This window comes from Cupressus sempervirens, chromosome 5 (genome assembly GCF_028749045.1).
Source record: "Cupressus sempervirens isolate cs-2001-9-10 chromosome 5, ASM2874904v1, whole genome shotgun sequence".
NCBI lineage: Eukaryota > Viridiplantae > Streptophyta > Pinopsida > Cupressales > Cupressaceae > Cupressus > Cupressus sempervirens.
This window is the reverse complement of record NC_143122.1, coordinates 165217437-165242488: the sequence shown is the minus strand read 5'-3', so window position 1 is coordinate 165242488 and position 25052 is coordinate 165217437. Positions and strand designations below refer to the sequence as shown.

Below are 25052 nucleotides of genomic sequence, written 5' to 3'. Positions count from 1 at the left end.
TACTAGAAATTGATTCCATGTATGATGATAAAAAATCCATTCTACTTGTTTAAAATGACTGCTTTTGACCCACGGTCTCCTTTCGAATTTAAGTACTTTTTAGAAAACAAAAAATTACCATCATATTATGCTATTTTAAAAGTTTTGGCTTCTCTTCATGTATAGTTGTAACTATTGAATTTGTTCAAGGTAGTTGTCTATGGATCTTTAGATTTAGGCATTTTTTCTATAATTGTTGTACAGAAAAATCATACTCCACCCTGTATTTAGTCAGTGAACATACATGTTGGATATGCTTTGAGGTGTTGTTAAACAAAGTAGTCTTAGAAGTTAGTTTATGTTTTTTTGTTATTCTGCAATAACTGCCTTCTTTTGTCAAATATCTCTAATGCAAATGCTATTATCAACATCTCTTTGAATTGCGTTGTTACACAGAAACGTTAGCATCGACTGTCATTTCCTCCGACTGCAAATGCAGTCTTCATGCTGTTTTACTGCTGTGTCATGTTATCTCTTATCGCTGGCTGGGTCACTCATTTCCCTTCATGAGCCACCCACATTCTTCTCCTTCAATCTTCAAAATACACAAATTAAATGGTTGCATGAAATCAAACGTTAGTTAATGCATGTATTAGTGAAGACGTTATTTGCACATTTTCATTCTTCATTTTTAGTTATGTTCTTGATTATTTGCACATTATTTTATGGCCTAGCCTATCAAAAGGTAGTTGACATTATTCAATATAGTTTATAGAATTTGATAAATATAGTTTCTACAATTTGATAAATATAGTATACATTCCATTTCAATAAAATATTTAATGTGTTTTTAATCAATTTATAGTATACATTTCATTTCAACAAAATATTTTATGTGTTTTTAATATTTATAGTATACATTGCATTTGAATAAATTATTTAATGTGTTTTTAATATTTATAGTATACATTCCATTTGAATAAAATATTTAATGTGTTCATCCTATAATATAGTTCATATATTTTGTGATCCATCATCAAGATTAGAAGAGAGCTAAAGCATAAATCAACAAGAAAATTGATTTATGACAGATTGTGTAACACTCGGTTAATGGATGTATTATTTTCATTTATAATAGTCCTTTTGTTTACAATACTATTTAGATTTTCAATAATATTTAGATTTACAATAGTATTTTCATTTAGATTACTGTTTACATATTAATTCTATTTAACTCTTTTATTCAAATATATTTTATGCATAAATTAGTTTAATGTTTGAAATGTGGAAGGCAATGCTGCCATTTTCAAACATTAGAATGTTATAATGCAATTTTTTTGTACAATATTAGAATGTTATTTTTATCCATAAATAATGTTTCAAAAGTGGAAGGCAATCCCACTATTTTTCTTATATTATATTGCTAATTCTTTTATTCAAATATATTTTATGCATAAATTAGTTTAATGTTTGAAATGTGGAAGGCAATGCCGCCATTTTCAAACATTAGAATCTAATTTTTTCATAGAATATTAGAATGTAATTTTTATCCATAAGTAAATTTAATGTTTGAAATGTGGAAGGCAATGCTGCCATTTTCCAACATTACAATGTAATTTTTATGCATAGATAAATTTTACAATGTAATTTTTTAAACACATTTTTCAATACTAACTATTCCTTTATACTCTTATTTTGAATTAAATACATGTAATTGAAAATATTTTATGTACTATTTTCATGTTAAAGGTGCACATCATGAATTTTAACTATGGAATGAAAGTCGAAGTGTGTTGTGATGATGATGGCTTCCAAGGAGCATGGTTCCCTGGCACCATAATTGGTCGAGTGCAAAATGCTCAAAGGCCAACATTTATTATTCAATACAATAACTTTATTATAGATGAGGTGACTCAAGAACCTCTTATCGAGGAGATTGTTGCTGATCATATTAGACCTACACCACCAGTTGTTCCACTACCAGCATACATTCCATTAGATTTTCCTGTAGATGTCTTTCAGAATGATTATTGGTGGTTTGGCATGGTTGTCGACAAGTTTCAGTCCCCACTAAGTCAACAACAATTTTTTGAAATCTACTTTCCACATACCCAAACTCTTGAACCCTATTCTTGAGCTCGCTTGCATCGATCTCATGATTGGGTTAACAGAAGGTGGATATTAAGGCAATGGTGGTGAATATGCTCTTGGTTCCTTTTTCTATGGACACCCACATATGTTTTGGCAACTATTCTACTCTATTAGATAGCAAATGTTCACTATCTTCTAAAGTGGACTTCCTATTATTTTTGGTATTGGTATTTTGTGTTGTAAAATACAACATCATGTAGTTATCTATTTTGTAATAAAATGATGTAATAAATAAGATTATTGATTTCATTGATGTAATAATCTTTTTTGACTATCTATCTTCATGTTGAATATTTCATGATAAAAGTATACACTTCCATAAATCTTTTAATTTATTTAAAAAAAAAAAATTCTTCATACTCTTTTTTTTCCTTTATTAATTTATTTTTTCACAATATAATAAACTCTCTCCAATGTTTATCTCCATTTATGGATACTCTATGCATACTTTTTGATGCTTATATCATCTCATCGATCTACTTGCACAATAACTTTGTCCAAATTTGTTCTACATTGTAATAGTAAGGTTCATTGGTTGTGTATTTCTCATTTATATACAAACATATGTTACTTTTCTAAGGTTATTTATCTTCATTTATACATACATTATTTACAAAATTTAATTCACATTTAATAATATTTATTGGTGAAATATTTGTCATGTATATATAAATAAATGTTACTTCATTAATGTTTTTTTCCTACTAGCTATGGTGAGACCTAGGTTGAATTTTGAGACGGAGGAGGAAAGGAGAGAATACCAAAGACAATATCAAAGAGAGTATTGTAGAGAATATCGTAGACATCAACAACAACAACAGACAGAACTTGAAAGAGAACAACAAAGAGTAATAGAAAATCAAGGGTCCAGGCAAAGATATGCCAGAAGAAGTGCAGAAATAACGGTTGAACAACTGGAAACTGAAAATTGAGATCTGCAAAATGTAGATAGAAACCATCGTCGATGTACTTCTGAGAGGGTCCTTCCTAAAAATTCACAAAGCTACCAAGTTCAACATCCTCAAGCAAAACCAAGCCACATATATGACCATCCTCCAAATACAAATAATCAACTAAATATTGAGAATGGACACTCACCATCCATAGAACATGTACCAGAAACACCATAACATGAAAGTCACATACATGTTGATTTAGACTTGCAAAATGATAGAGAAAACATGACCAAACCAAATGGTATGCTTCAAAATGATACAAAAAACATGCCCAACCCAAATGGTATGCTTCAGTCTGAATTTAGAAGATTCCAAATGCAGTTTAGATATCAGATAGATAGTTTGAAAAAACCAAATATGTGTTATGTTTGTTAGTAGTCATATGTAGGAATGAAATTATAATACACCAGTGAGGGTCCAATATGCAATAGGTGTCGTCAAGAGATAGGAATTCACAGGTTTTCATCTACAAATAATATGGATCCTGGATGTCAACCACCAGAGCTTCCAAGTTTAACTCAAGTTGAAGAGATGTTGATTGCACGTGTAAACCCTATATTGCAAGTTACACATGCAACTGGTAGTCAGTATAAGTATAAAGGACATACCATTAGTTTTCCCCAGCATGTCGAACAGCTATCAAAAGTCTTGCCACACATAATTGGTCATTTACCAATCATTATTGTTTGAAGAAGGGATCAATGTGGTACACAAATAACTTTACTGTGAATAAGGATCGTGTTTATAGAGCATTGAAATACAAAGTTGAAAATGATAAATTCTATGTAGATGTCAGGATAGATGAAAGTGCTCTTAATGACCTGCCTACAAATACAGATGAGAATATTTTTCATAGATTAAAGACAGTGCACATGGAGTTTGATTCAGATGCAAATGAAGTTGTATTCCTAGGTCCTCTCATGGAGACAGATAAAGGTAATATAATTGAGCACACAAAATCTATGGTTTCAAGGCCACCTAATGCTTAAAGGGAAATGGAATTAATTCATGCTTGGGTTAATAATCCTGATGCCATTCCCTCTGCTTTAATTGAGCGGCCATCTATAGGTGCATCACCTATCAATGAGTATGTCACATCTGGGTTGTTGGATATGGCTTTCCCAACATTATTTCTAGATGGAAGTTGTGATTGGTTAGAGCCTAGAATGAAATGAGTATACTTGCATGAATTTGTAAAGCATTTGATCAAATATAGGGATCACCACTTTGGAAAACATCCACAGTTTAGGTATTTTGCACAGAACATGGTAATGAGACATCGTGCGCAAAGTTCAGCATTTGTTTTTGCAAAAAGGAGCTTTCATGAAATGCCAATTACTATTAATGAATTATGTGAACATATAAAGAATATGCCATCTAATAATCTCACAGATAGGGTAATGCGGTTTGGAACATGTCTAAGAGGGACAAGATCATATTGGGCAAAAAATAAAGCAGAATTAAATGACTTGCTTGACTAGCTTGGCACACCTACAATTTTCTTTACATTAAGTGCAGCCGATATGCAATGGCCTGATTTACATGCACTAATGCCTGGTACACCACCTACTAATCCACGAGAGGCTAAAAAATGGAGAAGGAAGAATATCATTGACTATCCACATATAGTCACTTATTACATGCACTTAAGGAATACAATGTTTAGGAAAGAAATACTTGAAAAATGTATGAAAGTAAAGGACTTTTGGTGTAGATATGAGTGGCAACATCATGGTTCACCTCATGTTCACGGCTTCTTATGGCTTGAAGGGGCACCAAATATGGACACTAGTAATTGGTCAAATGAGGATGAATGAAAAAGTACAGAGAGATATTTTGACTCCATTATTCATGCATGGAATCCTAGACATGATCCGCATCAAAGAAATATACATGTAAGTTTCATATTATAAATCAATTAAATATTAATATATGTTTCTCACCTCTATCCAATAGAATAATATATAAATTATCATTTTTAGGTCTTCCAAAATTTTGGTCAGCATCCATGCCTGAAGAATACAACACAACTTGCTGAGATGGATATAGATCAAGATTATGAACAAATACTCAATTGTGTTGAAAGACACAAGGTATGTAAGGAGGGAGCATGCCTTCATAAAAGAAGAGGACGCATGGTTTACAGGTTAATCAAATTCAAAAAAACTTATATCTAAATTATCTATTTCACCTTTTTCAACAAGTTGGATTGACAAGATATCTATTCATCAATGTTTCAGGTATAATGCCTCTTGGAAATTAAATTTCGATGGGTCAAAGTTATACATAGATCCAGATTCGGGTGAGAGAAAATTTGAACCAGCAAGAAATGATGATAGAGTTAATACACACAATCGGTACATACTAAAATTGTGGAGGGCCAATGTTGATTGGCAACCTATCCTTTCAAGACATGCAGTTATCAAATATATTGCAAAGTATGCAGCAAAAACAGAGAAAAGTTCTGAAACATATCAACAAATGTTGATGCGTCTTTCAAATCTTTCAAATCCCGATGATTTAGCATCATAGGCATATAGAAAGCTTTTAACTAAGACAGTTATAGAAAGAGATATTGGAGCTCAAGAAACATGTCATATGTTATTATAACTTCCATTGGTGGAGTGCAGCAGAAAGTTTGTTAATCTAAACATCTCACATGAAGTTTTCAAACCCGTGGTAATCAATGATGATGGAAATGAGGAAGAAATCACAAAATCTTTTGTTGATGGTTATTAAATAAGACCAATTTCTATGGAAGGTATTAGTTTGATTGATGCAGCAAGGTCCTGGATATATAATCTGAAAAGAAGAGGAGATAATAAATGGAGCCCAAGAAAGAAACCAGCTATTGTTAGAGTTTTTCCTAGGTATTTTACTATTCCTTCATGAGATTCTAATAAATGGGTGGACTTTTGTTTGTCTGAGTTGATACTATACAAACCTTTTCGTAATGTTGAGAGAGACATTGGTCATGATGATGATACTATAGTAGAAAATTTGGACTCATTCAACTATAATCCTTGGCATGTCTAAAGGCAAGAACATGCACAAAATGATGAACCTTCAACTGATTCAGAGATGGAAGATAACAGAGCCATTTAGGAAAATACTACAAAACATGAGTGGGAAATAATATCTGGGTTACACCGTGGTCAACATATGCCAGTTTCTGAAATTGACATTTTGGGAAGGAGAGATATTGATAGAAATAAAAATTGGTGCAGTGGATATCAAACTGAAGAGGAGACAATCCAAGCAATAAATTTCATTCCTGAAATGAAAAAGCATAGATATCTTATGTATGATGACATTCCATAGTGCATCAACTTTATAACTCTCAGTCACAAGCAACAAAATGTAGTAGACATTATTCTGACACACTAACATAGCAATCAAGTGCAAAATCCTTTATTTATGATAATTCAAGGAACAATAGGAATGGGGAAGTCTTATCTAATTGGTGCCATCAATCAATCTCATCAGATGGCTTTGATGACAAATCCTTCTCCACTTCTATTGCTTGCACCAACTGGAGTTGCAACTTTCAATATAAGAGCATCTACCATTCATTCAAAGTTGCGGATTCCAATTACAGATTTTGCCCAATTACAAGGAACAAGACTTTTAAGCTTTCAACAAGAGATGGAAAATATCAAATATATTTTGATTGATGAAATGAGCTTCATTGGCCAGAATATGCTGGAAAATATAGATAGTCGACTTAGACAAGCCTTCCCACATAAAGCTGACATAAGCTTTGGAGGTATCCCTTTCCTTACAACACATGGTGTTATTAATGTCTCTCAATTCTTATTAACATTGGTCATATAGAATGTATATATTTTGATTTTACTTTATGTATATAAATTAAAATTTTGAAACTATCTTTCAGGTGTCTCTATTATTTTAGTTGGTGATTTGGGGCAATTACCTCTATTAATGATAAACCAACATATGATAGCAACAGGCGGGCAAAGTTATTATGGCAGGAATTCAAGATAGTGGTTACACTAGATAAATTATTTAAGCAAGATGGAGAAAATATCCAACAACAAAGATTTCATCAACTTCTCACAAATGTCAAAGATGTGAATCCACAAATAGATGATTGGAACTTGCTCATGACAAGAACACCTATAAGATTAGATGTTGCAAGCAATGATGAGCTTGATAAGGCAGTGCATTTATTCTCTACAAATGACAATGTCCATAACTATAACATGAGGATGTTGTATTCTTTAAGACATCCAGTTGCACGCAGCCTTGCAACCAAGTCAACAAATGGTAATAGAAATGAAGATTTATCAGGCGAGGAACTTGAAATAGAGTTATTGATTAGTCACAATGCAAGAGTAATGTTGACTACAGATCTATGGATAGAAGCTGCTCTTGTGAATGGATCATTGGGATATATCAAAAATATTGTCTATAAACTAGGAACTGCTCCACCTCAGCCACCAGCATATGTTACAGTTGAATTCGATAATTATTTTGGAGTACCATTTGATGATCATCATCCAAACATAATACCAATAGCTCCATTTTAGAGGGGTAGGACCTTCCAACTACCATTGAGGTTGGCATGGGCATTGACTATTCACAAATCTCAAGGGCTAACTCTTTCAAAAGCCACAATTGACATAGGTCCAAGAGAAAGAGCAGGATTGACATTTGTGGCCATATCTCGTGTTATGTCACTGGAAGCTTTGAGGATAATGCCACCATTTACATACGATCGCTATGAGAAAATGAAAAGTGGGAAACAACTTTCAAAGAGAAAAGTAGAAGAATGTAGATTGAGAAGTCTTGAAAATCATTGATGTTTTCAAATAGACAATTTAATAATAAAGATTTATTTGTTCTACTACATTATGTTATTATCATCATGAACTATTATGTTGTTATTCTTATTATTACATTGATAGTTTATATTCCACAGTTAATGACAACTATAATTGGATATGCTCAATGCAACATTATAACCTTATTATTTTCACTTTTTAATGGTTGCAAGTACAATTACTCTGAAATTTCATTTTACTAATTCTCCAATTTGTAATTTTAACTATGATCATCAATTGGTTCCTCAAATTAAGGTACCTATAACATTAATTCAAATTATAAAGACCACCTTCGATTGAAATAAATCTAAATGATTATGCTTCCTAACTTTCAACCAATACATTGCTATTTAATATTTGAAAATTATGTTTGTATATTCTTCACTATCCTTCAAAGGTTATAATATTACCATGTTTTCGTACCCAAAATTTCATTACCAATTCTAATACAATTAGGTTTTTATACTAAGTGACCTATTATGTTTTTTCAAAACCATTATTGATTTAAAATTTATGTCCCTCTCATTAACTATGCATTTATTATTCTTTTTTATTGGTGCTAATGCTTACTAAATTGTTTTCCATGATTTGTTTTAGGCATGGCAGCCTCTGATAGCTAGTAAAGCATTCTCAACATGAGCCCAACTTCTTCTGTAGGATCAAATCATTTTTTTGAGACAGAGTTTCAGAAGTGTGCACGAATAATTAAACAATGTTGTGCAACTATGGTAAAAGCACTTGAGAATGAAGCTTTATCAATTGATCATGTACAAGAGATAGAGATAATGGAGATGGAAGATGTTGCCAAATATGTACGCAACACTTCTGCAAAAGTAGATGCATTTCCACCCATGATGAAAGAGGTCTATGATGATCACATTACGAACAAAGGTTGTAATACAATTTTAATCTCTGAAGAATATGTGATGTACTTACATCATTATGGAGAACTCTACACATGGTCCATATGATGATTTCTCATCTTTCATTTTTTCAGTTATTACTTCATGTAAATAATTGTACTAGTAGATATAGTTCTCCTTTCATCTATGTATCAGAATAATAAATAAATGATTTAACTTTTTAGCTCAAATTCTTCTCGACTATACTTGTAGATATTTGAAATGTTTTTCCTTAACCTTTGTGTTTCTAGCTACACTATTCATGCTAAGCATACTTAACATTAACAAATGGTCTATTTATAAATGTAACTAATAAAATTATAAAATTACTTAAGGAACATTGTAATCCTTATATTTCTCTTTAGTTCTAAGAGGCACATCTAACGACAACAAGCTACCCTCCTAGATATAATTGTAAATGCAACATTAATTGTAACTCTAACCACAATCCTACTTTGTCCCCTAACTTTAATCCTAACCATAATTCTAATTCTTTGTCTACCCCTAACTCAAAATATAACCCTTTTTGTAACTTAAATTCTAACCTAACTTATATTCTAACACTAAACCTAACTCTCACCCTTACCCTAACCCTAAACCTACCCCTAATCCTAACCCTTTATTTACCCCTATCTCTAACCCTAACCTTAAGGCTAACCCTAACTCTAATCCTCCCCTAACTGTAACTATAATCCTAATACTAACCTTAACCTTAACACTACCCCTACCCCTAACTCTAACCCTAAATATAATTAACATTACCCATTAATCTATTTATAAACCTAACTGATAAAATTATAAAACTACTTAAGGAACATTGTAATCCTTATATTGCTCCATTATGCTAAGAGGCCTGTCTAATGAGAACAAGATTCCTTCCTAAATGTAACTCTACATGGAACACTAAATGTAACTCTTAACCATGGTCCTACTTTATCCCCTAACCCTAACCATAATTCTAATGCTTTGTCTACTCCTAACTCAAACTATAACCCTAATTATAACTTAGTCTCTAATGTTAACTTATATTCTAATAGTAAATCGAACCCTGACTTTGACCCTAACCCTAACCCTAACCTTAATCGTAACCCTCATCCTAACCATTTCTTTACCCCTATCTCTAACCCTAACCTTAACCCTACCCCTACCCCTAACTCTAACCCTTACTCTAACCCTAATTGTGATCCTAATATTAACCCAAACCCATACTGTAACCCTCATCCTAACCATTTCTTTACCCCTATCTCTAATCCTAACCCTACCCCTAACCTTAACTCTACCCCTACCTTGAACTCTAACCCAAATTCTAATTCTACCATAATTAGACTCTAACCCTAGCCCTAACCATCATCCTAACCTTAACCCTAACCTTAACCCTAAGCTTAACCCTTATCCTAACCATTTCTTTACCCCTATCTCTAACCCTAACCCTTATCCTAACTCTAATGCTAACCTAACCCTAACTCTAATCCTAACACTAACCCTAACCTTAACCCTACCCCTACCCCTAACTCTAACCCTAAATCTAACTCTAACTCTAAATCTAACTCTACCATAATTAGACTCTAACCCTAGCCCCAACCCTAAATTTAATGTTGATTATAACCCTAACACTACCTTTAACTCTAACCTTAACCCTGACTCAAACTCATACCCTAACCTTAACCCTCATGTAGCACTATATATAACCCTACCCCTAACTCTAACCATTAATCTAACTCTATCATAATTGGACTTTAATAGTATACCCAACTCTATATATAAACGTAACCCTAACAATAACCTTAAGCCTAACCCTTTCTCTAAGTCCAACACTAAACCTAACTATAACTATAACACTACCCCTACCTCTAATTGTACCCTTAAATCTTACCCTACTATAATTCGACTTCAACCCTAATTGTAATGGTAACCCTAATGCTAACCTTAACCCTAACTCAAAACTCTAACCCTAACCCTAACTAAAACCCTGACTCAAACTCAAACCCTAAATCTAACCCTAATCCTAACCATAATTCCTATGCTCTGTCTACCCCTAACTCAAACTATAATCCTAACCAGGCTAACTCATATTTTAACATTAAACCTAACCCTAACCCTTTCTCTACAACTATCTCTAAAATTAAGCCTAACTCTAATCCTAAACTTAACTATATACTGAACTAATTTTATTTATCTAATCTAAACACAAAAACTAACCTAATTAATGTAATAAACCTAACATTAGAGAGGAGAATGATGAAAATAGTAAATGTTGTGTTTCCAATTCAAAATGAATCCATCACTTCTGAAAGAAAGAGAGGGTTGAGGTTCGTATGTCGCATACATTAAAAAAGTATTTTCTATCTTAAAGTAATGTACAGTTGCCATTTGGTCTAAAGACATAAGTGTTTTTAGGAATATTGAGGATTGTAGAAGTTATTGAAAGGGAGGAGACCTTAGTCATAAAGCTGAAAACCTCGTCATAAAGCTGAACCCTCGAAAAAAAGTTACAAGAAAGTTTTGTTGTTTAAGAGAGAAGCCAATCTATGAAAGAGGAAATTCAAAAATGTAGGGTGGGCAGAGGCATAATAAAATAAAATATGAAACACAATGAATGTGCTATGGCATAATATTTGATTCTCATTTTATTGATTGACTAAAATGGATACATAGCACTCCCTTTTATAGGCAAGTTTACAATCTCTAGAAATCTCTGATTATCTATAGGATTCTGGAAACTGCTATAGCCAACACAACCTAAGCCTAAACCTAAACTTCTAGAAATATTTAATGATGGATTGGAGTAGAAATTAATATTTCTAACACTTTGCCCTAATTTCTACTATCAACTATTACAAAGCTTCTTTAATATTTACAACTCTCAAAGCCTCCTTCAAAATTTCAAATTGTACTTGTGGTAAAGCTTTGGTGAAGATATCTGTAAGTTGCTCCTCTGATCTACAATGTTGTAGATTAATTTCTTTGCTATTAACTAGCTCTTTGATAAAGTGATACCTTGTGTCAATGTGCTTTTTCCTCTTGTGAATCACATGGTTCTTTGAAAGTGCAATAGCAGACTTGTTATCACAATAGATTGTAGTTGGTCCATCTTGAGCTTGCATTAAGTTTTTCAAAATCCTTCACATCCATACTGCTTGACATGTTGTTGTTGTTTTCTCTACATACTCTACTTCAATTGATGAGAGAGTTACTATAGGTTGCTTCTTTTATGCCCAAGCTACAACACTTGTCCCAAGATGAAATGCATATCTAGATGTGCTCCTTCTATCCTCAATATTCCCTAAAAAATCACTATTTGTATATCCAACTCACTAAAAATTATCTGAAGTAGAATAGAAAATGCCATGATTCATAGTTCCTACAATATATCTCAAAATCCTTTTTCCTACCTGCCAATGTGAGGTCTTTGGTGAATCCATGAATCTAGAGATTAAACTCACTCCATACATAATATCTAGTCTAGTAGTAGTGAGATACATCAAACTACCAACCAATCTTCTGAATATATTTGAATCAAAATCTTTCTCAGTATTTGCTTTGTTTAATTTGGGGCCTACTACCATAGGTGTAGAAACTGGACTGCAATTTATCAATCTAAATCTTTTCAAAATATCTTTTGCATATTTACTTTGGAAAATAAAAATTCCTTTATCATTTTGAGTAACTTCAATGCCAAGAAAATATTTCATCAATCCTAGATCTGTCATTTCAAATTCCCTTTTCATTGCTAATTTAAACATGTCAATAGATAAATTATCTGTGAAGATCAAATTATCAACATATAAACAAACAATGAAAATTTGACCTTGTTCATTGATCTTGGTATATAGTGTAGGTTCACGTGTTCTTCTCTTGAATCCATTCTTCATCATGTATGAATCTATTCTGTTGTACTAGGCTCTTGGAGCTTGCTTCAATCCATAGAGTGCCCTCTTCAACTTATAAACTTTGTCTTCATGTCCTCTTATTTCATATCTTGGTGGATGCTATAAATAGACTTCTTCATCCAAATATCCATTCAAAAATGCTGATTTGACATCCATTTGGTGAACCATCCATTTGTTTTGAGCTGCAATAGCTAATACTATTCTAACAGTATCAAGTCTTGCTACAGGTGCAAATATCTCATTATAGTCAACCCCATATTCTTGTGAAAATCCCTTAGCAACTAACCTTGCCTTATATTTGTCTACATATCCATTAGCTTTAAACTTAGTCTTATAAACCCATTTTACACCAATGAAATCTTTGCTCTTAGGAAAATCAACTAATTTCCATGTATAATTTCTCTCAATTGATTCTATTTCATCATTCATTGCATTAATCCAATGTTCTTCCTTAATTGCATCTTCAAAATATATAGGATCTTGAGTAAATAAAGAAAAATTTGATTGCAAATCTAATTTACTTCCTTGATCATAAATCTCACTTAACCTTCTAGTTTTCTTGCTTGATCTCAATTGTGCAAGTATAGGGTTTGAATTATTACTTACTTGTGAATTCGAAGATTCTCCATGCTCAACTTTATTTTCTAAGTGATCTCCTTGTGGACTTCGTGGTGGAGTTCCTTCCTGGTCACTTGGTTGATCCTTTTGATCGTCATGATCCCTTTTATCATTCTCATCATATGGTATTGTTGCAGCACCTGTAACATTTGTATCTATATTTCCAGCCCAAGATTCATCCTCTTTAAATACAAAATCCCTACTCACAATGACTTTTCTGGTGATAGGATTAAACAACCTATATGCCTTAGATTGCTCATCATAGCCAACAAAAATGCATTTCTCACTCTTATCATCTAACTTACTTCTAGTTTCTTTAGGAACATGTGCATATGCAATACAACCAAATACTTTGAGATGAGAAACACTATGAATCTTACCACTCCATGCTTGCTGTGGAACCATGTCCATCACAATCTTTGTTGGACTCCTATTCAAAATATAAACAACACAAGAAACTACCTTAGCCCAATACTCATTAGGAAGATTTTTACCTTTCAACATGCTCCTTGCCATCTCCACTATTGTCCTTTTTTTTTTCCTTTGCAACACCATTTTGTTATGGTGTGTAACTGGTAGTAAATTCCTTTTTGATTCCATGATCTCTGCAATAATCTAAAAACTCATTTGAATTATACTCTCCTCCTCTATCAGATTTCAATACCTTGATAGGTAAACCACTTTGTTTCTGAACAAAAGCCTTAAATTCTTTAAATTTGCCAAAAGTTTTAGATTTGTATTTAAGAAAGTAAACCCATGCCTTTCTAGTAAATTCATCAATAAATGTTAAGAAATAAATGCTCCCCCCTAATGATGGTGTTTTCATTGGACCACATATATCTGAATGCACAATTTCTAAAGGTACTCTTGCTCTATATGACATCCCTTTTGGAAAACTCTCTCTATGATGTTTGGCCAAAATACAACTTTCACATGGACTTAATGATGCTTCAATTGGGGTTAAGCATCTTACAATTTCCTTTATTTGCAATAAACATAACCCTTTGAGATTTAGATGACCATCCCTCAAGTGCCATATCCATGTTTGATCTTGAATTGCTACCTTGAAACTTGCTGCAACTTCATCAGTCATATTGCTCTTCATCCGAAGTGGAAACATTGTATTATTTGTCATTTCTACCCTTGCAATCGCCATGTTACTAGGAGGCATATCAAATATAGTGCACAATTTTTTTCTCAAAAATAACTCTATAACCTTTTTGGCTAAGCTGCCCCACACTTATAAGATTATGTTTTAAATCAGGTACAAAGCATACATCAGAAATAGTTTTCTTACCATGCTTTGTTATAACATTGATTGTGCCTTTTCCACTCACTTCCACTATCTCATTATTTCCCAACTTTACTTCAGATTTAATTGATCTATCCAAACTTTCAAAAAACTCTTCATTGCTTGTCATATGATTGCTACAACCACTATCTAAAAACCAAAAATTATTTGTGCTCTCTTGAGCTACATTGCAAGTATTGAACAACGTCTCAAAACTACTCTCAGAAAACATTTGCATTTTTTTTATTCATATCAGCTTGTTTCTTTTTACACTCATTTGAAAAATGTCCAAACTTCTTGTAGTAATAACATTGAATATTTGATTTATCATACCTTTGTGATGTTTGGTTGTTATAGTTTCCACTTGAACAGGAGTATTGATTTCTTCTTCCTCCTAAATCTAGACTCATTTCTTCTTTTTGAAAATTATTTCTACCTCTTCCTCTTCCTCTAAATCTAGCATTTCCTCTTCCTTTTCCTTTGCCAAATGTCATTTGTGTTTTGAATGCATTCTCTAGTGAATTACCATTATGCTTGTTCAACCTATCTTCATGATTATACAAGGATCCAAACAGTTCACCTATAGACAATGTTGTTAAATCCTTAGATTCTTCAATTGCAGCCACAACATTATCAAATTTAGGAGGCAAACTTCTTAAAATATTTTCTACAACTTTCTAGTTAGAAAGCTCATCACCATTCATCCTTACTTGATTAACCACATTCATAACACGATTTGAAAATTGCTCTACAGAGTTAGAATCCTTCATTTGTAAATTGTCAAGTTCTCTTCTAAGTGCTTGTAATTTAACAATATTTACCTTACTTGTACCTTGATATGAAGTCTCAAGAATGTTCCAAGCTTGCTTGGCTATAACAGCTAGCTTTACTTTTCCAAGAACTAAGTCATCTAGAGCTTGTCCAATAATTTGCAAAGCTTATTTACTCTTCTACCTATTTTCATCAAGATTTTTCTTTTGATTAGCATTTAAAGTAGACTCATCTACAGGTTCAACATAACCAGTTAAGATTATATCTAATAACTCATAGGAATCAAATATAAGCTTCATTCTAAAAGCCCAATCATTATAATTATTTCTAGAGAACATAGGAATTGAAGCCGAAAAACTTTCTGAAGCCATGCCTGATAGAAACTTATAAAAAAAATTCATAGATATGACAAACCCTAAATAGGGCAATAAAAAAAAAACTTACAGATCTCAAAATAACTTTATATCTCCTTTCCCTATTGCAATCCTCTTATGCACAATCCTTCAAACTTCTCTTCTGAACTTGGCTCTGATACCACTCTGTTGGGTGGGCAAAGGAACAATAAAATAAAATATGAAATGCAATGAATGTGCTGCGGCACAATATTTGATTGTCTTTTTATTGATTGATTAAAATGGATACATAGCACTCCCTTTTATAGGCAAGTTTACAATCTCTAGAAATCTCTAACATTTGCCGGCAAGACAATTATCTACAAGATTTTGGACACTGCTATAGCTGACACAACCTAAACCTAAACCTAAACTTCTAGAAACATTTAATGATGGATTGGAGTAGAAATTAATGTTTCTAACAAGAAAAGCCAAAGGAGGTTGAGACAAAAGTTATTTGTAGTTTTTAAGAGTTTCTTTTGGATATAAATTTTGTGTAATAGTAGCTTTCTATAGAAAGAATCTACTAGGTCAAAGGTTGAGGGTTTGTATAAAATAAAATTTTAAATAGGGAAGAGCTCTTGAGGAGGTTGAACTTGGTTAGCTTGTTAAAATGAAGTTGAGGAAAGATTATTATTGTAGATTCAAAGAGAATTGTAGTAAAGGCAAGGTAGATTAAAGTGAACAAATATCATAGTAAAAGTATACTAGCCATGTTATGATGTAAAACTATTTACTTTTCAATAGGAAATAGGGAAAAAAATTTAAAAAAGGAAAAATTGAATTTGATTTGTGAGAAAAATATTTTGAATGATGAAATGATAAAATTAGAGAAGTGTGATTTAGTTTTGGTACACATTTTGAAAAAGTTTGGAAATGAGAGATATGAAGAGTTCTATCAAATTGAGAACCTTGAGAAAGAATCAGAGGAAGTTAAAAATGAACATGAAAATTAAAAAATATTCCAATTTGTTTCATGATGCTAAAAGGAGAAATGAAGAATTGGAAAATAGCTTCAAAGTTATGAAAAAATTAAATTAAAATTTGAAACCAAAGAAATCAGTTTTAAAATGTGGCATGTATTACAAGTAATTTATGCACATTCAATATTGATGATATAGCCAAAATTTCTACAACTAAAAGGATTAAAGATGAAGGTAATAATGTGTCTATAGGTATGGATGCAATTTGTATGATGGTAACAAAGGATTTCATAAATATAATATTGCTTTGAAGATTAGGCTAAAAATGGAATTTAAAGGAAGAGGACTAGGGGGAAAATGGGCAAGACATAGAAGAGCTCATTCAACACATTTGGAGGCAAAATTATGAAGGCCTAAGATTTAGTAAGATAGATAGATCTGATGTTGTGAGTATCAAAAGTTTAGAGAATTTAGCTAAAAGATTTAAATGTTTTCACCGTCATAGGTTTATAAGATAACTGTTAGAATTTTTATCCTAGTAAAATTTGTGGATTGATGGATTATTGTGAGAAGTCATGTTGGAATAAAGATTGCATTGGACAATCTACACAAAGTTTTACACATGTTAATAATTGATGGATTGATGGATGGTGTTTGAAAAAGATGTAAATGAAGATGTAATAGTTATAGACAATTTAAAGTTTGTATGTCTAAAGTGATAGGGATAGATCAAGGTTGAGACATTTGAGAGTAGTTGATGACTACTTGGTCTGATTGGCACATGGAAGTGTTAGGAGTCTTTTCTATATTAGAGAAAGGAGGGGGGCAACTGAGCCTTGTGATATTTCATGAAAGAGAAAAATACATCAATGGATAGTTTACTTAGACCATTAGAAGTATAAAATAAAGTTGCATTGTGAGTTTTAAGGATTAGGTTGAGTCTGACAAGATATTTTTGTGAGTCTCAGCATCAAGGGGGATCATTGTAAAAACTAAATCTTCGATAAAATAAAGAATATAATATTCAAATTTGATTTCATCTTTCAATTTGATTGGCATGCACACTAGTTCACTTTACCTTTTTCATATAATTGGAAGATCCTTTCGTAGTTCCACATGTTCACCATATTTAGTTTAAATTGATAGGTAATAGATGCATGAGCTAATTTTGTATTGCAAACAAATGAAGAAAAAAACCCCTCTATTTACTTTCTATTATTAGAAAATATATTCTTTATGAAAAATCACACCCATTGTATTTGACCATAGTATATAAGGTCTAAGAAATGGTAATAGATTTGTAATATGAATTTAAATAAGATTACTTGTGCTCGTGTTAAATCTTTGTTTATTTCTATGTGTCCTATTTCCCCCCAATTTTTAGATTCTACTATTTAAAGGCATTTAGGTACTAACAATGACTAATTACATTTGACAAACTCTCTTGCTTGTGATCTATAATAAAGGAAATCATCATTGAAATTAGTTTTCTTCAAGATAGCATTACTGTGTTGGTAACCAAATAAATATGATTTTCTATGTATTAATCATTTTAACAAAATAAGAATAATTTACACATGTGATAACTAGTCTCAATATTAAAAATTATTGAACAAAAACATTATAATAACAATCTATCTCAATGACATACTGACTTCCTAAAGTACCAATTGAATGCATAGGTCTCTAGCTTATTATGGGGATGAATAAACTTAACTGTACATAAAGATTTATAAGTAATAGATCATTTCCATAGAAAGTCAAATTATGATAATGCTATCATGATTTAATTGTGTACTAGGATGGGTGACCTCTTGGGAAATTATGGTGCTTCACCTATGTTAGCATCACCTAGATCCAAGGAGTGCTAAGTGTTCTGTTTGTTCTCATGAGAGATGGATTTATGTTGAATCACTACTCATGATACATGGGTTAATGATTTTGACTCAAAAACTATATAGTTAAATCTTAATAGAAATATCATAATTTAATTTGCTATGGAAATTATCTCCTACTTATCAATTGATGAGCTTAAGGGGATTTCTAATGAATGGTTCATAAGGCACAACTCTTGGTAAAGGTTTTGCAAATGGGATTGCAAGTAGAGTGAGTTTAACCATGGAGAAAACTCTGTAGTTAAGCATGCTCAAGGTAGAATAGTATTGGGATGGGTGACCTCCCGGGAATTCTCAATGCTTCACCTCTGTGAGCATCACCTAGATCCAATGAGTTCTAAGTGTTCCATTTATTCTCATGAGAGATGGATTCATGTTGATTCATTACTCATGATACATCTGTCAATGAGTTTGATTGAAAAATACATAGTTAAATCCTAATAGCAATATCATAACTGTACATAAATATGTTGAAGATTATAATCCAACAATTAAAGAGTTAGAATAAGAATCAAAAGGGATTCATAGATCTATTGTAGTTACTTACCAATAATCTCCTAGTAAGGTGTCAATTTGTTTTTGTTAGCAATCAATCATATCTAGAGTTTGATGTCATTTATATCAACATAATTATAGCTCATCATGTTGAAGTGAAATGACTATATATTTGTATTCTTCAATGATCAATAATCCTAATTTTGTTTTATATGTGTTTTCTTTGATCTCTTAGTATAGAAGCCCTATATTGAATATGGTATTAGAGTAATGTTCCTATTAATGTTTTTTTGTATATGCTTAAGAAATCCATTTGTGTTTTGTAATGCCCTGCCTGGAGATCCTTGGAAACAAGGATTCAAATCAAGCCAAGAAATTTTTTTTTTACAAGTATGAATGCACATGACAACATCATACAGGGATCACAACGATTGCAATGGAAGACTTCACCACCATCCTGGCAATCAACGAATCTCCAAACACCACTACCAAACTGACACACACAAACAAAGCCAACAATGACAACACACATGATGAGGGCACAAGAAAAAACCACTCATCAACAAAACACCAAGCTAGGGTAAAATGCAGAAACCTAAAATTTGGCGAAGCCTTAAATCTTGAAGCCCTGAAAATTGTCTAAGTCTAAATTTCTGAATCCCTGAAATTTCCTAGAATCCATAACTTATCTTTGAGAGGTCTGAAACCTATCTCAAATGATTTGTCGCATATATTAAAATATATCTTAAGTCAACTTATACTTAAATGATATATTTTAAACCCCAAGAGACTAAAACAGAAACATGAAAACTCAATTTCAAGAGAAACCAACAGAATTCAAAATGCAACAGCATAGGGTCGAAGAACGCCCAAAAGGGTATCCAAAACCACTCTCAAAAAGTTTGAATCACGAAGAAAAGTGCCCGCTTCCGGCATGCACAAGTTTTTCACAAAAACTGTGCGACACTTTTTACTAAGGGAGGGCGACACTTCTCCTTAAGGCGTGCGACACTCTTCCAATGTCGTACGACATTTCTCAAGAAGGCATGCGACACTTTTTTTTGCATTGTACGACATTTCTTAAGAAGGCGTGCGACACTCTTCCAGTGTCGGACGAAATTTCTCAAGAAAGCGTGCGATACTTTTTAAAGTGTCGTACCATGCTGAACAAATGCCGTCCATGGAAAACAAAAACACTCCTAGAAGCAAAAAGGACCAAAATAGAGCAAAGAACCTCCACACTAGGGACTATCGGATCCATGTGAATCGAGGAATGAACACTTGAGTGCAAGAACAACACAGAATGAAGAACATCTATCCAACTAAACTACAACAGCAAAGAACACACTGAAATAAACATCGCAGAGCACTGATAAACCAAACTAAGTACGTGGATCCTCCCAACCATCAATAGCATCATAAGACCATCGTGGATCCTAGCCATCCCCCACGCATAACATCCCAAGCCATCGACTAGATCGTCGGTACTGTCGTAATAGGGATGTCACTACTAAAAACATGCAACAATACAAGCATAAGGAGATCTAACATGCTAGTGATAACGCATAAGATAATCCTACAGTAGATAACATCACCTATCACATGCTAAATAGCAGTAAGCAATAGATATACTACTAAAGCAAATAACATCATCTAATCATATGCTAAACATCATGATAAGGGAATGCGTCAAGTAAACTAACATCATCTAAACATGATATCCAAGCATTCCAATGAAAGCATAAATTACGAGAAAGCATACTCCAGAACTTGAAGTACCAAATGAAAACATCCAGCAATGGTTGCACTAGGACAAAAGATCGTCTCTGTACACCGATCCCTAGCAGTGGTGAAGGTAGCTATGCCTCCCAACCACGTGGCACTGGTAGGTCCACACCCGCCGTGCTGATGGAGATAATGATCCAACCACAAACACACATAAAACACAACATCCATGGCTAACACTCATGCCAGACAGTATGATGGCTGCAACCAAGAACCTTAGACAATGCAAGGAGTACAGGTCTTGGTCAGACACTCAAAAGGCTGCTAAGTAGGGGTTGACGTCCTGGAGAGTCGCTTGGCATTGAAAAGCTCAAGCTTGGATCGTGTGTCCTCAAACTTAAACGGGTGCTCACACATTGTGTCCTCGAACTTAATCGAGTGCTCACACATTTCACTTATCTTAAGTTTTAATAACAATCACACATTTTATTTAGTTATCACTTGCTTAAAACTTCTTATCCTCCGTCAACCTCCGACGCCATGAATGCCGAGCTGCGAGATAGAAGCCCCCTCCAGATGCTACCCTACCCTACCCATGCTCATCCTATAACAAGTGCCCGTGGGCATGCATACTCCCATCCCAACCCCAATGATCATAACTTTTGGCAAATCCACATAAGATCGAGCCTCGCAAGTCACCCAACAAATGTACACACACGTACTCGTGTGTGGCACACCACCATCACGAAGATCATAACACAAGGACATGAATGAGAACATAATGCAAAGAAAACACCCAACTGAAAGCAACACAAGAAGGACAGATTCTACATGAATCCCAAAGCCAATAAAATCATACATCATGAAATCACTCAATCGACCTCAATCCGAGAGTATGGATTCTACACGAATCCCAATGATGTAACAAGACCAAACATCATAAACCTACTCAACCGGCCTCAATCCGAGAGTATGGATTCTACACGAATCCTAGCATTCACAAAACAAAAGCAAAGGTCTAAAAGACACAAAAACAATAGCTATAAAATCACTCAACCGAACACAATGCTGGGAGTATGGATGCAACACGCATCCCAATGCAACATAAAAGTGCAATAGTGGTCTGACTGATATCCAAATGGATCATCCAGGTCCATTACCCACATTGTGCTAAGAAAACTCGAGAAAATAGGGTGGCACAGAAAATGAGGTAAGAACCCCAAATTTTAGAAAAATTTTAAAATTAAAACCCATTTGGCCATTGGGTTCAAAAACTTCAAAAATCCAAAAATAAATGGAATCAGACACCGTATGCAAAAACGGCTAGCATAACGGCGTAAAATCCCAAACCCTCATTCCGAAAAATAGGGAAATGTTCATACCCACCCAACCGGGTAGAACTAGCATACAAAAACGGAGGGGAACACTAGTTCTCAGCCTCTAAATAAATGGCTACAAAAAATAAAAGCAAAAACACAGCCGAAACAATAAAACGGGAAAGCCCTACCTCATAGCCAAAAGGGCAAAATAGAAAACTGAACCAGAAAATAAAACGCCTGCAGAAGTGGCTGAAAATCGCGGCAATCCAAGGTTTCCCTGAGCTGGATCCAACGAGCCCAACCTCGCGACGATCCCACCCCCATAGCTCCCACAACGAACAAAACAGTAAATGCTCATGAAGAGGATTTTGGGTTTTTACTCTCTAACTTTCCAATTTGAAAGTGAGAAGTGAGGAATTAAATTCCTCTTTGGATACTTATTCACTTTTCGGGTGAATAATTGATTAGGGCATCTAACCAGCCAATCTAGTTAAACTCCGAATCGACCCAAACAAAAATAGGCTATTCTTATAAATAGGAATTCATCTATGGAAAAGCTGCCAGAAATTAAAATAAATCAATTAAAAAGCCCGAAAACCCAAAAACACATAAATCTCCTTAATAACTTTCGCGACAATGCGAATCTCTAAATGCACAGACATGCTTACTGGTCTAATCGCATAATGCAAATGAGTTCAGATTTAATAATCACCAAAAGGTTTAAATTAAACATTTTAATAAAGGATACGTCGACCATATAAGGACGACATTGGTAAAATATGAATGGTTGAATCACTAACTCCATGTGCCACTGCTAGGGATATAAATCCTGCACACTAAACAACATGATCAAGTGCAATTGCATATAATAACATAGCTGAAGCAATAAATGCATTAAATCACCTAATTTAACCATTTAATTAATTATATTAAAATAATCTATTTACATCACTCACGTTCGCATAAAGCATAACAACGCAAGAATGAAGTAAATAACCATAGCATTAAATCCATCATATAATGAAATCAGAGGTATGTCCAAATACCAGATAACCAGATATCATCATAAAACACACTATCATCTCAAAATGGCATCATCATGCAATATGATTAACTGAACAACTTAGTAGTCTAAAATCCATGATACTGGAATCAAAGTGTAACATCTGACCCTCGGGTCCTCTCAAATGTAAACATAATATGAGTAACAAATATCTCTCTAATCAGAAATGTAACAAGGTAAATGTCCGCAACACATAACCAAATAATCCAACAAGAACAATCCATTCTAATTACTTAAGCATTTAATAAGTCACTTAAAACACATAAGAAAACACAGTAAAAAACATGACTAACCACTGCTACAGGAACCTAGTCCCATGTAGCATGGTAAAAAGTACACAGTGCAATCTCTGCACATATCTTAAGGTAATTATGAAACAACCTCATGATACCACATCGATCTTGGTAACCACTGGCACAAACCTTAGTGAACCAAAAATCACATCATAATCTCAAAGATCAGCCAAAGCACAATCAAAGCAAGTAATACAAAAACATAAATCCAAACATCTCGACAGTGTAGACCACTCAGGGTCACAATCATGATCCATCACAACAAAAGATCAGCAAGGTTGCATCCATTAGGACGACTTACAAAAGTCAAATGGGAGAGGTACTACATGTTTCTTCAATAAATTAGAGAACAATCTATTAAAGAGATGCCACTTGGAAAAGAACCACTAGATCTTAAGGATGATGAAAATTTCATTAAAAATGAGACAATTATTCTATTTTAAATAGGTTAATATTTTGAAGATAGGAAAGAATATAGTAGGGGCTAGTTAGATGTTCACTAGTTTGAGGTGCTAACAAAATAGAAAAACTATAATTCATTAAGATTATGAAATATACATGTAAGAATTGGTATCCAATAGTTGAGGAAGATTTGAAAATATAGAAGTTTAACATCATATATTTATAATTTTTATTAGGTATACATATACAAATGATATGTAAACTCTATTTCAATAATAAAAAGGATATTTGACAACATAGAATCTAGTACATTAATATATTTATTTCTTTTGTTATATTAGTATATAAACTCTTTTTTTTAAATAAAAGAATGTTTGACAACGTAGAGTTTGTTTAATTAATATTTGATAATTTTTAATTTTTTTTTGTAACACTCTTCCATTTCAATAATTTAAGCTTTTCAAAGAATAATTATGTTCAACACTTTGTATTTTTTAGTACGTGTCATAGGCATAGCACTATTGTAATCACTTTCTCTTAATTAGTGATTAAAATTTCTAGTATCTACCAATCACAATTAATTGATTTTAAATAATATTATATAAATAATATTTTATATAGCAGACATGCATATTTATTAAATTTATAAATCAATGAAATTAATTAAGAGCTATCTGATTGGCTACAAACATTGGAGGTCTTATACACAAATTTTTGGGAAGCCCTAAATTTTTTTTATGCCGAGAGGCATTCTATACAATCACAACACACATCCTAGCAGAGGAATATGCCGAAATGGATTCTCCTTCAGCAAAAAAGAAATGGAAGTGGTTACTTTTAAACATGCATTTGCGTTTCATTTCGATTGGCATTTTCATTTTGTTTTTCCAATCGATGGAATTCAAATCAATTTACAATCTTGTAATGACAGGAAGCTGTAAAGTCAGTCTAAAACTTTAAATATGTTGCAAATCTGACTTCTGCTTTGCCATAATCCACTGCTTCTCATTGAGATCTACAGAAGGTGTCTAGAGTTTAGGATACAACCAATTCGACTACATAGCATTGAGTCAGGTATTGTTGAATCTTGGCATTGTTAATGTTATTATGTTTCCTTGTGTTGCATATTTGCAATAATGTTTC

The 25052-nt window shown here is 33.0% G+C and overlaps 1 pseudogene; it reads right to left on the bottom strand.

The window, feature by feature from the left end:
* Positions 1–25052, bottom strand: part of LOC149554944 (wall-associated receptor kinase 3-like) — a 101836-nt pseudogene that overhangs the window by 42370 nt on the left and 34414 nt on the right.